This window comes from Synchiropus splendidus, chromosome 10 (assembly GCF_027744825.2).
Source record: "Synchiropus splendidus isolate RoL2022-P1 chromosome 10, RoL_Sspl_1.0, whole genome shotgun sequence".
Classification (NCBI taxonomy): domain Eukaryota; kingdom Metazoa; phylum Chordata; class Actinopteri; order Syngnathiformes; family Callionymidae; genus Synchiropus; species Synchiropus splendidus.
Window position 1 is genome coordinate 10527300 of NC_071343.1, and position 16671 is coordinate 10543970.

The window sequence follows — 16671 nt, forward strand, 5'->3', positions numbered from 1 at the left end:
ATATATATATATATATATATATATATATATATATATATATATATATATATATATAACTGTCGTACGCGTTGCAGGACTGCTACGTGCTGCAGTGCCAGACATTGAATAAATAAAAAAAAAAACTGCTGCTGGCCATGGTCGTAAGTAAGAGTGGACGTAAGTCGGACGTTACTTGTATATGTATGTATGTATATATGTATATATATATATATATATATATATATATATATATATATATATATATATATATATATATATATATATATATATATAGTAAAGTTGCATTTGCCACTGATTTCTTTTCAGTGATCTTTTGATTTTCAATCAAACATTTGGCTTCATGAGGGCTGCATGAGAGCCGAGTGATGTGCTTAAGATGTGGGGCTTGAGTGGATACATTTGTACTCTCAGAGAGCACATTTCAAAACATAACCCTTCAGTATGCATGGATCCTTTTGATGGCTCCACTCACATTCAGTCACATTCAGCAAACCTTTATCCATTCCCTCCAGATTGAAGACAATTATTGATATACTTGCAATTCTGTGAGGGAAACACATGGAAAACCACTGTAAGGAGTATCTAATCTGAACACTCAGTATCGCTATGGCAACACCTGTTAGCATGGAAGAAGGTTTTATGTCACCATAAACATCCATGCAACCTGCTTCACCTTTATACAGGGGCGGGAAGAGGGGCGGAAATTTATTCTGCAGGATTACAGTCAAGCTGCGCCGCGCTGTTTAGACACCAAACCTCCTCACATCTGCTTTAAATAAAAATCCATAATTCACGTTTCATTGCTCCGCTTATCACACCGCCGAACCGTTAATGGTTTGAGTTTGTGGGTGGAATTCTCCCAGCCTGCCGGCTCGCGATAACAAGCCCTCAAATTGGTAACGTCTTTTAGAGTCCATTAAATTGAAAAGATGGGTTGTTCTAAATCAGTCGGTTGCAGAGATTGCTAATTTGACTGTTGCTGCTTTTCTTGATTCATTTTAAAGTCGGCGGTGTAATTGGAACGCTTGTATATCAGGCTGAATTGAGTGTTTGTGTGGCACATCTGAGCAGGTTTACCTCCTCTAATAATGTCCTCAGAAAACAAGCTTGTCATGACAAAAATAATAATGACACTTAAACTGAATAAGAATATGCTCTGTATATACTTGAACAGACCCAAGTGAGCTTGAATTGCCCGAGGCACTCACTCAACACTTTACTGCTCTGTTTAAAGACGCCTTCTTCGGAGGAGGAGTGCATTACAAGGACTGTTTAATATATTCATATGACCCCAAGTAAAAAGCTGATGTCTCATTCACAAGTTCTATTGTATTGAGCAAGTGCTGCAAATGTGTGTAAGGAGCAGATACACAGCAGTAAAATTTAACATCCTCAGATGCAAGTACACTGAATATCAATGCAACTAATACTGTCCTCATAAATACTGTGGAAATCACAAGTTGGATTTTCACGATTATGATTATGTCCTTGAGCAAAAAGGTTCACCCATTAGGGTGAGGACGTTATCGGATACAGTGACTGAAAACAGTGGGTACATGCCGATGAAAGGCTGATCCTACACTGAAACTGTGCGGGTACCACCGTCTCCGTCTTTGTGTGGACAGTTCACAGGTGCTAATGTTGCGCTCCGTTACTTGACTGCCTTATCTGGACGCATTTCAGCATGCCTTGTAAAACTTGACATGGTCGATCCACCATCTTTGATTCCAAAGCTGCAGATGATGGCCACTCTCTTAGTCGCCTCCAGGCTGTAGTTGCTGTCAGCACACTAGAGAAAGTTGACTGTGTTGAGCTCATGCATGCACTTATATATGATGGTAATAGTTCCGGATGAGAATAGAAAAATTCTGAATCTGACTTGAGTCTCAGGCCTCGAGTCCAAGACAAATGGGAAATCCCTCTACAATGAGGAGGAACAACAAGCTGAGAACCAGAGAAAAACACAAACCCCCCCAAAAAATCCTAATCACCATGAGACAATAGCACGACTGCAGCTCACAGACCAGAAGTAAACGCGCATACCGCACCTGAAGGAATGGACATGGTGAAGAAGACAGCAGATAGGAGAGAGATTTACACTTCAAAGCCAGTCTTATTTGCCATCATTTCTTGCTTGGCTACGTGGTCCCAATTCAAGACGGCTCTCCCTCCACACAAGGAATTTTGTTCAGAATTGTTGAACATATTCAACATTTACCATTGCTTGCCCTGGTCAATTATTGGGACAATTTCAGCATATTTCATCGGATAACTTTGAACAGAAAAACAGGCTTCTGCCATCCGAAGGGACAAGTTGGCTTAGTTGTGTGAAGAAAACAGGTTTTCTTCATGCAATTTTGTTCAATAGGAGCGCGGAATACTACCATCTCCATTTTGGAATCTCTTGTATTGACCTGACAGACATGCGTCATTAACCAGTCATCACAACCTGTCTTGTTTGCCAAGAACCATGAGAGAAACGCCCTAAGAACAAGGATCATTTCAGTTTAGCTCAAGTCCTTTGGTGAATCCAAGGAAAGCTGTCAAGAATAGAAATACATCCTGCACTGTCCAAAGAGACTACGTATATCCAGATGTTCTTCTAACCTTAACTTGACCTACTGGACTGGGCATCTCTTGTCCATGACAGTTCACAAAGGCCCCAGGAGGTCCATCTAACCCAGATAACCAAGCTCCACGTGGTTGACTCCTTTTCAAGTAGTGTTTTTATTCCTAATTTGATGCCAGAAGTGACTTTGAACTCAACTGCCAGACCAATGGACTGGGAGAAAATATTCCAGGAATCCAGGGTACCTGAATGTCCCGACTCTGGCGACGGGCTTTCTTGTCACCTGGGAGTCAGATACCCCACTCCAGGTTGATCTTAGCACTGAGCAACCCGTCCACACTCTTATGGCGTAATATATCGACGTTGGGTAAGTGGTCTTTGGTGTCCTATGCCCTCTGTGTTGCACAGGCGCATAGGTGTTCCCGTATAGCGCTCCAGGTGGAGGAGGAGCATGAGGAGCATTGCTCACAGTAGGGGCATGGGTAGATGTTTGGAAGGTTTCTTGATTAAATTGTTTTGGATGACGGTGCAGTCAGAAAGTCACTATGACTAAATGACTAATGACTAAAGTCCACTTTCCCAACCTGCGGATGTGTTGTGTCCAAGGTAGTCTCTCGGTTGAAATCGTAGACCAAATGGAATTAAATCCTAGACTTCCAAGATTCCCTGGTTCAGAACTGCTGTTCCACTTTGAAGGATTTCACTGCTTTTTCAGCTTCCAGAGGACCTCACTCACCCTTCAATAGGCCAGCCTCTTTAGATGGGACTTAATTGAAAAATGAAGAACAATGTCACCCACTAAGTCGTCTGCCCGCTCACATCAAACTCCTCTGCAGCATGAATAAGCAGTTGAGCAAGACCACAGCTGCATCTCGCCTCTTATCAGGCATCTCCAGCACACATGTGCCACAGCTACCAGGTTATTAATAAGAAATGATGATGATAAGAAATGAAATATTCACTGTGACAGTAATAAGAGTCATAGCAAAGGCTCTCGTGGACTGTATTGTGGAGCAGCTCTGGGATAGAGCCATGAAGGACTATGTTAATGTTGAATTAAATTACTAATATAAACACCTGCACACACACGTTTATACACACATAACCCTATACCCAGCATCTCCCTGTAAACCTAATCATCTAAAACAAATGGCTAAACTTAACCTTTACTCTTAACCAAACTAACACCCAATTATAATAACAGAGCTATTTTGTTTCAAACTTAGGCTTGACAAATTGGGGACCGCCTAAAATGTTCTCACTTTGCAAAAATATCCTCACTCTGTTGACTAAAAACTCATACAGGTTCTCACAAAGATAGAAGTGCACATACACACAAACCTGCTTGACCAAACTTGCACAAGTACACACACAAAACATAAACTTCACACGTTGTTGTTCTTAAAATAAATAAATCTTTCAAACAAAAAGAAGAAAAAACGGGCCAAAAACAGAATCTTGCTATTATTATATTCCACTAACAGTGGCAGACATATTCAAATTAAAACTGAAGCAACACAAGAAAACTGAAAATGAATTTGAACTACACAACACATTCACACGGAAAGCATAAACATCATTGAGCAGAGGAAATGTCCAGTTGAACGTCAAAACAAAGACTTGAAGTGCAATACCACATCTACTTAAACAAAATAACATTATGCACTCAAAAATAAAATAAAAAAAACACGTATGTTCATGAAATATATATGCTAGATAGATGCTCACACACACAGAAAGCCTGTAAAAATAAACACAAACACCCAGAAGACACACAGCCTTGAGCCTGAGACACTCAGACTCACACTCAGGCAACATGGAGAGGCTGCCATTTACAATATTCGACAGCTGATCCAGCTTAGGTGTATTTTGGGAACAAGAAAAATGACAGCTTGTTGCTCCCGAACTGGCAGCAGTTGATAAAAAAGCTGAAGTGAAAATAGCTGATGATGCTCATGGCAGGATGCCGTTGACTGGTTGATGCAACAACAAAGCATCTGTTGCGTTTCTGTCAAGGAAAACATGGACTGTCATGAAAGATTTTTGCGTTTCAGTCACTCACTTCCTCCTTCCACAGTATTTCAAACGTGTAAAATCACATGGTGAATTCCAATTCAGGTCAAATATTTACCCTCCATTATCATTTAGATGGAGCTGCACCCTGCTGGGTGTTTCTTTTAAATCTCACCTTTTCCATCTTTTCAAGTCAGGTCATATTCTAAATGCTAAAAATTTAAATGTGCGTTGCATTTTTACTTTTATTTACTATTTCTGAGTAACAACTTTTGTTTATTTTTCAACTTTTTCTTTGTTTATGACCAGAAAACAAACAAACAAAAATCCCATTTTCCCTCATTCACTGCACAATTGAGCTGCCCCATTAATATGTTTACTTTTTTAAAATACTTTTTTACTGTACAGCACCTTTCATTTCCATAATTAATTTTTTTTTTGCACAAAATTTACTGAGATAATTGCATCACGATACCTGTATTTAAATTACACCCTGTACCTGTCAGTTTCTCAATCATCTCTTCATATTTTTATACATTTTTTAATTTTTGCTCTCTTTTATTTCATTTGTACTTTTAATGTAAATGTTGTATGAATTAATATGAATTTTATTTTATTTTTAATAGCCGTTTTTGGTTCAAGATTAGTTTAATTTTATTGTTATTATGATAGGACTTCTGAACTTCATTTTTAAACTACTACTCCATTGCTTTTTGTTCTAGTATTGTCCATATTTAGATATTTAGATACTTTTATTTCAATGACATGTCTGAGCTTAATTTCAATAAAGGAAAGCAGCCTGTTCTTTTCACTTTATTAGAGATAAAAAAAATCTGCATTGAAGAAAAACGGCTCCTTTTCATATCATACATTACACCTCCATCCAATCCCGAAAACACTCAGAAATAAAGGACGGCTTAGATGGTGTTTTTTTGGAAAATGATGCCAAATCCTGGGTGAGGAAATCTGCCAAAGGATGGTTTAAGCTCTCTGTGGGTTTTATCATGTTCCGTTTGTGGAGGCAGCTTCTCTATTGTTGAGAGTGGGTTTCCAAATTCAGCTATATATATATAAATTATCTATTTAGCGAATATTTTCATTGCCAGATACCTTCAAACATCTTAATGCATATACTCTTTTCTTTTTAACATTATTTTACATGCAAAGCAAGCAGTATTAAAACTGCTTGGCACAGAAATATAACCTAAACAAAATAAACAGATACATTCATAATAATAATCATAAACCCATTCCACAATTCCACAAATAATAAAAACACGGGCTTCATTTGAATTTTTTAATGGAATGAACATTATTTTTTTAAATAATATTTACTTGTCTGTATTGTATCATAGTTATTTAACTAAATTTAAATATTTTATGTAAGTAATTTGCTATTTGTTAAATTATTAAATTGTTAAATTATTTGTGGTTGTGGTGAACTGAAGATGTATGTATGTGTTATTAAAAATATAATATACAGAACATTCAAACACTAAAGTTGACCTCCATTTTGAAGCTCATGTGATGAATTGTCATAAACTTTAAGTGCAAATTTCACTTCTCCTATTTATTACGCAACATTATGGCAGCAACTGGATTATAGTTCCTCTAATCCAGATTACCAACTTCACACACTCTCTGTTTTCACTGAGATCTTTTTGCTTCTGAACTGCCGAGAGCAAACACATGTCCCGCTGTCATCGACAGGCACCAGACCCTTTAATCCAGGCGGTGCAGGAGACCACAGAACCCCAGCAACAGCCGAAGAAGCTACGATCCAGCCTTGCTCTCAACAAACTGCAAACTCTCAGATTTACAAGATCACTTTCCATATAGGGTGTTTTTATTTGAAAAATGAACAGGCTATATTCCTCATTAACCTTGGAAGAGTTTGTCCTTCACATGGTTGTTCAACATTCATATTAATTTTTTCTTATTTGAAAGTGAATGATTTGGAAATGGTGAGGAATGATACAAGGCGACTGAATACCCTGAAGTTCTTAACACATTTGTTTAATAAAAGAAGAGGAAGCCGATGATAATATAAGAATTGGAATTCACACTCTGTTAAAAGCAGTTTTAAGGTTAAGCCATTCCCTTAGCGTTGGGTTAATCCAGTGATTTATCACCTGGGAAGGTTCTGTTCTTTATTCCAGAGGGCAGAAAAAGTGAAGGTCAAGGAACTCGCTGTATCTGCTTTGTCATCAGAACAGAGTCTGGACACGGAGCGGGCCGCGCCAGACACCGCCACAGCACCTCCGGGCGTATCCGCCTCTGATACTGATTCATTTTTTTAATCAAAATGTCGATGAGAAAAAGTCACAGGGAGCAGACATCCGTCTCCCTGGGGACAGTCCTCAGTAATCCAGTGTGAAATTTCAAAGCCAGACTTTGCCCCCTCGTGCACCAAAGTTAATTTTCTGGCTAATTCGTTTCAGAGGATATGATGGACAATAGAAGGGCACTTGATATGGGGTTATGGACAAAGCTGGTGTCCTATTAAAGCTGAGAGCGACTCAGCGATGCATTGTTATGTGACGCCGCTATCTTGTGTGGCTGGTTGTAATTGACCAGCTTCTTTTACTCAAGACACTCAATAGAGAAATCATAATTTAAACCCCCTCCCAAGCAATAGCCCCTGGATATTCAGACCACTACCTTCTGAGTCATACCTGCCGAAACAGGTGCTGCTGAGGCTCCTGGAAAGTGTCGTTATTTCCAGCACTCAGCAGGTGGCGCATTCGGTTTATACCAGGTTTCATTGAAATGGCAGTTAGTCCAGAAAATGAACACACTGTTTCGTGAAGCCTCATGACCGTAACACTCCTACAAAGTTTTCCGACAAAGTTTTCTAACTGAACCAAAACATAAACATTTTTTCATTTCTAAGTATATTTTATCAGGTGATCCCTTAGCCATTGTGAAATTGTATTGATGCCCATTTATGTATATTTATGTAACCGTCAATAATTGAGTTGAGTGACAGGTAGTAAGGCTGACAACATGGTTTAAGGTCCTGTTAAATCATTTTCAAATAAGGTTAGTGAAAATGGTTCAGTTCAACTTTTGATTCAAGCTTTTAATGCGTCTCTCACACACGCCTCAACTTTTGATGGTACACTTTAAGTTTTTGAGGAGGAAATTGGAGTGCAAATGAGGCTGCAGACAGAAATTAAATGAAGGAATGGAGGTGCTTTTTGGTGTCTCAATGTCAATTAATGCATATGGAAACATTTTTACCCAATATTATTGCCCTATTTTTATATGTATTTTGTAATATTAAGAATGCAATGAGCACAATTATAAAGTAGGTTGGAGGAGCATCTGAGAGCTTCTAAAACTCACACACAGGACACATGAGGAAGAGGCTGCACTCAGGAAATGTATGCAACATTGTTAAAAATGTACAGAACTCAGTAAGTTGTCTCTATAGTCACATGGAAGATGATGTGTGATTTGTGTGTATGTTGTGGTGTATTAAGTCAAATATGAGATTTCTGTTTTCACCAGGGCTGTTGGAGAAGGGAAACCTTTGCTCGTAGCACATTTCCAACCAAGTCTTTAAAGCATGTTTTGGAGTTTTTCTTTTCAAAACAAGGAACAAGGAAACAAACAAAATTGTCTTTTTCTTTCTTCTTTTTTTTAAATAATATTTACTTGTCTGTATTGTATCATAGTCATTTAACTAAATTTAAATATTCCATTTTATTTAAGCAATTTTCTACTTCAGTGACATATTGCAGTTATTGCTAAACTAATTGTTTTTGTTATTAGTAGTAGGGCAGCACAGTGGGGCAATGGTTAGCACTGCTGCCAACAAGGAAAAAATGAGGAACAAGGAAAAAAAAACGAACAAAACCTGATACATAAATTGGGTAACAACTGATCCATATTTGTTATGCGAAGCAACCAACATGAAAACAAACATAAAAACAAAAAACAAACAAACAATTTGTGGCATGATTTTGTGCTCATTGTATTTCTGCATGTATCACAGAGCTGAATATTCACTTCATAATATATTTAGTGATGGGCTTCATGAAGCAGTGTCCTATTTTTTAGAGCCCAAAAGGTGGCACTCCTGACTCCATAGTCTTTGGGTTCGAACAATTATTTCAATGAAACCATGCCATTTTAAATGGTATTGAGCTCTGAAAATATGGACACTGTTTCATTAAAGCCTAAGTGTAATACATAGATATTATCTGGCAATGTTTTAATTATAAATATGACATCAAACATATTGCAAAAATACAAAATTCATCAGTGATATTTTTGCCGATACCAGAAATTTCAGATTTGAAATAAATATACAAGATGGAGTCAGTTTTGTGCCCAGAAGTTTTTACATCGGAAATTTCAAGACAACTGTCTGTATTTCTAGTTCATGTTGGGCGCAACTAAAAGGCATTAACTCGGAATAGACTTCAGCTGAAATTCGTCGGAATGTAAAAGGCGTGTCTTACCGTGGTTCTTCCCTTCCCACCATTGCCGGCGTGTGGCTGACGTCAGTGGCCGGGGAGAGCAGCAGTGGAGGCGGGCATAGAAGGAGGAGGCAGTCGGCTGGATGTGTGGAGCGCAGTGGACGGAGTCTTTCCTCGGGACTATTCCTGCTTCTTCCTCTTCACCTTCGGTAAGTGACCACTTTTTCATGCTTCGTTTCTGAAGCTTTTTTTTCTTCTGTCCGTCGGGCAGCTGGCGGTGAAAGTCTTCATGCTTCTTGTTGTTGTTATGCGCTTTTGTGGCCGTTAAATCTGGAAGTTGTCAGGGTCAGTCTGCAAGTTTTTTACATTTGCAGCGAAGGTTTTATGAGCTACTTTCATGCTTTCCGTCGGTTATAGCGGAACACTCGTCTTCATCCTCCCGTCGTAACTTCGCTTGGGCAAGTGGCTGCAAGGTGGACGGAGCATGTCGACTTCACTGTCACTTTCACAAACTTGTTTGGGTTTAAATCCGCTTTTACCACCTGCAGCTTAACATTTCCCCCACTGGAAATATAATAACGGAACTGAAAACGGACCTTTCGTCGACCATTTAGACCTTGAAAACGCCACAAATCCACTCCAGCGCAACGATTGAAACTTGTGTCAAGCACCTTCGGTCACTGACTACAATAATCCCTTGAAATCAAACATACCATTTCACAAACCTCTGCCTCCTTCTCAAATGTTCATGGAGATGAATGGAAACGGGAATTACAAAGATTCATTTGACCCAGTTTTTTCCTCTTGCACACAAGAAAGAGTGGCATCTTTGAAATAACTGCTGAAACATTCATCGAAAATCACCATTTTATTTGCCTTTGTCTTGTATGATAATAATTGAAATAGTTACTAAAGCCTCCGTCCTCTATACACGTAACTCATAGTAAACCTAATACATGGTGTCGTTGATTTTCGATGCATTTATCAAAAAGCTTTCCCCCCCTTGTTTTTAATTCCACTGCTGCCTTGATGCGATGAAGACAGCGGGGAGATAAATGACTTGGCTAGTCTGCTTTGACTGGAGATTATTGCAGATATTTTCTAGTTGCTGTCATGATGCCCACTGAACATTACAGCAGGCAAATCCATCCAAGCGTCGAGTCAGGAGGTGGGAGCGAGAGTGAGGATGGAGAGGTAGAGGTAGTTGGGATGAAGTACAGTGGTACCTCGGAGTTCGAACAAAAATTTCGACATTTTTTGCTTCAGATTTTGAAGGAAAATCCGGAACTCGAACGCCCCCCAAAAAAGCAGAAGAAAACATAATGTGACCGCTCTGTTATTGTGCATATTATATATATATAACGCAGCCTCAGTATGCAGACGTGTCCCGTTAGCTACATTTACTGACTGTTTTTTCTTCATATTGAGGTGTAAAACCTTTCCTGTCTCCGCACTGGACCGTGGTAGAGTGTCACAGGGGAGGTGCTCGCTCTCCACACCTCCGAGGCTGGAGCGCTCACTCCAGGGTTTGATGTCCTGTTGTGGGCTGGAGCTGGGACAGGGATGAGGCGAGTCTGGGACAGAGCGTGACTTGGTTTATGACTTTGTCACAGCCAAACTGCACAGAAGCGCACATTCAGAGCTGGACACGCACCGGGCACCTCTTCACTTCTGGAGAGACGTCACTCACTCGGCAACCCCTCCCACATGCAGCGGCCACACACATAGAGGAACAGCACACCTGCAGCAGACACTCTACATTCACTCCTACAAAAGACTGTTTTAAGGCTTGGAACACATTCTTTCTTTCTCCATTCATTGTAATGGGAAAAGTCGATTCAGATTTCGAACAATTGTTCTGCTCGAACGGCTGTCTGGAACGGATTGTGGTCGAGAACCGAGGTACCACTGTACCGGGAATCTCACATCAGATTACTGGATAGAATGGCGAAGAAGAGAGTGCAGGCTGGATGGGGGATGTGTGGCGTGATCCGTGACTAAAGAGTAAGTGTAAGATTCATTCAGCTTTGTAAAGCTTCTCTATTAGAGATTAGACGTATGGGTGAGAGACATGTCGTGTTAGATATGAAGGTGCTCAGTAGGGGTGTGCCAGAAAATCCATTCAACATAAGAATTACAATTTTCGAATTCCAATTTTCGAAATAAATTCGATTCCGAATTTATTTGAAAAAATTATGGCATTTATGTAACTACGTGCCTTGTCCTGACATCACCACACAGGCTGTTCTGGATGTACACACTAAAATGCCAATAAAGATATTAAATGCTAGAGTTGGGTGTCATTTTGGGTTTTACTGAATGTCCAGAAACACCGAGGTGCACACCACGCAAACACCAAATTGACATACTAAAATCGAGCACTTTGGCAGACTTTTCTTTCTTGCCACTTTTACTGAGCATCTCAGCATGGATACATGTGTAGAAAATGTAAAATTGTCATTTTGTCTTGCGAAGTAGATGGAAGTAGATCATGATCAGAAATCAGATCAGAAATTACTATCAATAAAAAGGCTCCCAAAAATTGGAATCATATCAAATCGTGAAACAGTAAAAGATTCCCCCACTAATGCTTAATTTGATAAGGAAAGAAGAATGAGATAAATAAATTAACATGTCAAACACTTCTTGAAAATAGCTTGGGTTCTGATATATATATATATATATATATAGCTGCATTACAAAATGACATTTTCTCTTCGATCCCTGAGTGGGCTTGTAATCTCATTATTTTACCCCTTCACTTCACTTTTGGAGACCGAACATGCATTATTTTTAGTCGAGTGGTTTCACTGGCATCTCTCAAGTCAAGTCAATGTGACCTGAACACCAAAACCAAAACAACCAGCGTTAATTATGAAACATGAAAAGCTCCAAGTAAACAACATATAACCCATGACAGATCAATGACAAGTGTATCATCCTCACATTTTTTCCCTTCAGTCACGTTTCAATTAAGCTAAAGATTAATGTAACATATTAATTCCACCATCTCTGCCAGAGCTCACTGGGTTGTCACATTCAACTCATCTCTTTAATGTGCTTGCTTCCACAAACTACCTGATATTTGTGTCCACAATCCGTCATAGCTCCACAGCGGATAGCAAGACTTCAAATGCATCGATTCATCTTCATACAGCTGGAGCTGAAGAGGAAGTTGAGAACAGTAAAAAAAATGAACGTCTCCAATAGCCTTTCAAAAACAACGTCTTCTATTCTCTTAAAAATCATGGAGGAAGAAAGAAGTCGGTCACTCCCTAAACTCTTCATTGGGGAAATTATAGACTTGCTTTTTGTGTGTTCCTATTCACTGTGCGCTTTCTTGCGAACAACTGAAATTAAACTCGATAATTGTGCGATAATTACCTTGACGTTCAGCTGCCAAGCTTGGTGAGTGGATTCATGCTGCTGTATCTGTGGAAGTGGTGAACGTCATGAAGACTTCTAGAAATCTTTTGTCACGCTTGTTGCCGGGTGGGAGACTGCACCAGTCCTGCACATGGTGGCATGTGACTGGGTGCGACAGCCACATATACACACAAGCACAAAGCAGGTTAAATGTAGTAGCAAAATAACAAACTGAAAACAAATGCAAGAAAACCTCTTGTCTTGAAAATCTGAAAAGAATGTATTACACATGCCAGTCCTGTGAGTTGCGGTGTAAGAAGGCGGCACTGTGTTTATCAAGTTTGCTCTCTGTAGAACATTGTTATGTTTGTAATGTTGCTGGCTGCTTTTAGGCACTTTTATCTTGGGATTAAGTTGTGGCTGTGTGAGAATGAAAGCGCCTTCTGGGTTGTTTGCATGTCTGATGTCACCAAATAGATATTATGAGGACCAGCGTCCTGCCTCTGCGCTGCAGTTCGACTGCTTGGCTTCTGTTCTGACAGTGGTGGCTTTAATCCAGTTTCCAAACAAATGCTTCAACTAAAATTAACAGAAACAATATGAGCAGCGACAAAGACAAGCAAATGACATTTATTCAATTCTAGTTCAGTCCAAATGTTTGTGATTGACTTCAGTTTTTTTCTCACCTCCGTGGCGATACTTTCAAGGGCATGTTTCTCTTGTCTTGTCAGCAATTGTTAGCTGCTTATAATAACAAACGAGGCATTGAAGATTAATGTTCCTAATAAGATCCAAATCTGCTGCAGTTGTTGGATAGTGAAAATGTTTGTATGTCGGTGGGACGTAGGCAAGGCGGGGAGCAGTTGCTGTCAAGGCCACCTAAATCACAACGCGCTGCAGGAAGCCCCCGTCTTGCATCTGCCAAATTTCTTTTCAGAAATTGCCTTCCTGACTCGTATTTTCTGTTACTAATGAGAGATGTTTTAGCGTACGGTGTCTCACTGTTGCCTTGAAAAGATGTCATTATGATAGTTCTTTTCGAGGGTGAAGAACTGGAATAATGTTTTGGTCGACTGATGAGAAGGAAGGTTATTTTGTTAATTTTATGAATCTGGTAATGACATACCTGTTGGAAAACATACTGTATCACCTTGGATTCAACTACTGTATGATTGTCTGTGAAATTTCCAGATGTTGAAGCATATTTATTCCACTACGGCCCAGTTGCTTGATTAAAACATTTTCAGTGTTGTTTTATGTTTATACCTTTCTATTTATCATGCATTCATTTACATTGTCACGCACACGATAACCATTTGTTTCTAATAGATGCAATAGCTCTGCATTCATTCATTCAGTCTGGACTTGTGTTCTATTAGATGTCCTTTCTAAAGGTATTGGGTAGTGAGGGGTAGATGAGGTGTCATGACATAGCATTGCAGAGTGAATGAAACAGTGTCATATTTTCAGAGGTCACTAGTTGGCACTCTTGGTTTGCAAATGATGTGAGGCTTTGAATTAGTGGTTCAAATTCAGTGCCATCTGGTGGCCTCTGAAAATCAGGACACTGTTTCATGAAACCTGATCAACCCTTGAATACTGTGCCATGAAACCTCATGTATCACTGATGTATCAAGGGACGTTGTTGCTGGGTATGAAACAGTGTCCTAATTTTAAGAGGCCACTAGATGGAGCTCGTGTGAGGCTGACACTGTTTCATGAAACCTCATCAATCCTTCAATACTGTGTCTTGAAACCTACCTACTTACCTCAGCGATATTGTAGACAACATTCTGGCTGACAGTGGCTGACAACCTCTTGAGTGCCCTTTTCATTCTTTGTGGTCGTGATGGGCTGATGAGGCTTCATGAAACAGTGTCCTCGTTTTCAGTGCTCAGTACGTGGTGCTGTCGTTTCAAAAATGATGTGAGGTATCACTGATGTGGTTGTTAAAATCCTATTATTTTAGAGCAGATCGTACCATCTAGTGGGCTCTGAAAATGAGGACACTGCTTCATGAAGCCTCACATGCCCATCACTAGTAATCGGCCGTGGAAAGGCGTCATGGAATACTGGAATACCTATGAGTACATCTGCCTCTCTGACTCAATATATTCACATTAGGGTGAATCATCACAACTAACCTACCAGTGATGGAATTTCTGCTGTACATTCCTGGGTGTTTTGTGTTCGAAGATGGTCTTTCTCAGATGCAGAATTTTAAAAAGGGAATAACGTCTACAGATAAGCTGCTATAGTTCAAACATGTCTATTCTTAGAACAAATTCAGTCTGAGGCGAGATTTCAGGCTGGCTCTTTCTTCTCCCCATATGTATGTCCTCTGTTTAGTGTTCTGGCTCGTGTTATGTAAAATGTCTGAGAGATGTGAAGCACAGTAAGACGACAGTGGGGAGAGCATAATCTCCTCTCGTCAAGCATCGTGCCTAATTGTTTTAATGGCAAACTCAATCTTTAACTAGCTTTGTCTTTATGAGAGTGGCAACTTCAGATGTTAAACAATGTAACTTAAAGAGGGAAACTAGGCTTCTTTCATGTCTTTATTGAACCAGAGTTTGGCATTTAAAGTATCAATACCGTAGCTGTATTTTGAAGAAATCTGAAGTGCTGAAGAAAGTGGTGATCAATACAGACTCTTGGTGTGTAAGACCTCACAGTAGGAGCTCTCTGCTCAGTCCTGCTTTCCCACCTGTCCATTCACTGTACTGCCTCCCAGGGCAATAGTAACTTCAACACATATCTTACCTTTGTCTTGCTTTACGTTCCTTTCAATCCTGCATCTTCATAACTTGGTACGTCATAACAACGCACGACAATAAGGCTTTTCAGCAGGACGCCCAAAATTTCCGATCATTAGTACTTGTTTAGTGCCCTACTCATAGTGCTATCATATTAGTTTGTATAAAAAGGCTGCTTCTCTCTGGTAATTTCCCTGAATTCTCATTCTCATACCTTTGTGGACCTGCAGCTTTCTCAATTTCAGGAGCCGTACTTGTTTTCCAGCGAAATCTCATGGTTATCCACATCTTGCAAGTTACAGGACTCACATTTGTTTTAGCACCGATTCGAGATGTAAGCACCTAGAGATGTAAGAAAATCTTGATACACTCACATATTGCATTAGTCTAACAATAAACTTGTTTTCATGCAGATCATATTGTACTGTATTATCTGATTTTTCCCCTTCAAATGTTGGCTGCAATTACAATGTATTGTTGAAACAGTATTGTAATATATCGCAATATGTCGTATCACCACTCCTGTACCTGGATGCATATTGTATCGCAATATACCTGCCAATACACATCCTTACTGCCTACTCTCTAAGGTGTGAGTCACCTGACATCACAACCCATTTTATCAAGTACGTTGTCATGTCGGCTGGAGACTGACAGTATTTGCCGAGAAACTTGTATAGCACATAGTTAATGTTGCAATACCCCAGTTAAATTTGAAAATGTCTCTATAGCTCAGGATTTTAGCTAGGAGGGAGTCTGGGCGTTTGCACAACATGAAAAAATGGACACCCGATTCTCGACCGTACCTTGGCTGCCAGATTACGCTGATATATGGCGGCATCTGGCTGCCAAGCTATGGTCAAGAATCGGGTGTCCATTTTTTCATGTTGGGTGTCCATTTTTTATGTTGTTTTCATGTTATATCAAAGTTTACAGCCTTGCAGTATGACGCTTTGGCAAGTCTAGCATGGCTTTAATCGCTATGTGTCCGTTGTGAAATGTTCCTGTGCTTTGGATGGTTTGCTTTGCAACTCTCCTGGAGCTAGTTATTTCTCTTCTCCAAGACAGGGCATAGAAGGTAAATAAAATACAAGAGGCTGCTTCAGCTGGTCGGCAAAATTAAATCTACTGTCTCAAGTAGAATAATGATTTTTCTAATGGTCTTCATTTGAAATACCGTGAAAGAAAAGTGCTAACATGCTAGTCACTCTGTGGTAAAGCTCAGGTAGCGTCGTACCTGATGAATGGCAAACTCTGTCTTGTCTGCAGGTGTTCAATCAGGCTGCGAAATCCTTCATTTTTTTCAAATCGATTATGTCGCCTACTACAGTGAAGTGGGACAACTCTGTAATGGCTTTAGCTTTCAGGTTGTCGCGCACATGATAACCATTTGTGCCTAGTGAGTATGAAACCCCTGGCATAGAACACATACTAAATGTGATTTTCTTCAGTGCTGGTTTCGAGACAGCGGTTATCTTGTGACGAACAGGCTCTTTGACGTGCATTTTCTTCAGTCACCAGTTCGCAGCAGCTTCCTCAG

The 16671-nt window shown here is 39.7% G+C and overlaps 1 protein-coding gene across 6 annotated transcripts in view; it reads left to right on the top strand.

The window, feature by feature from the left end:
* Positions 1-9068: 9068 nt before the first annotated feature.
* Positions 9069-16671, top strand: part of gulp1a (GULP PTB domain containing engulfment adaptor 1a) — a 77595-nt gene continuing 69992 nt past the window's right edge. For 3 of the 6 annotated variants that reach the window (XM_053876899.1, XM_053876905.1, XM_053876904.1), the window contains exon 1: positions 9069-9218. The gene's annotated coding sequence lies outside the window, so the exon portion shown is untranslated. The remainder of the gene's footprint in view (positions 9219-16671) is intronic. The other 3 variants (XM_053876901.1, XM_053876903.1, XM_053876900.1) reach the window with 2 other exon arrangements.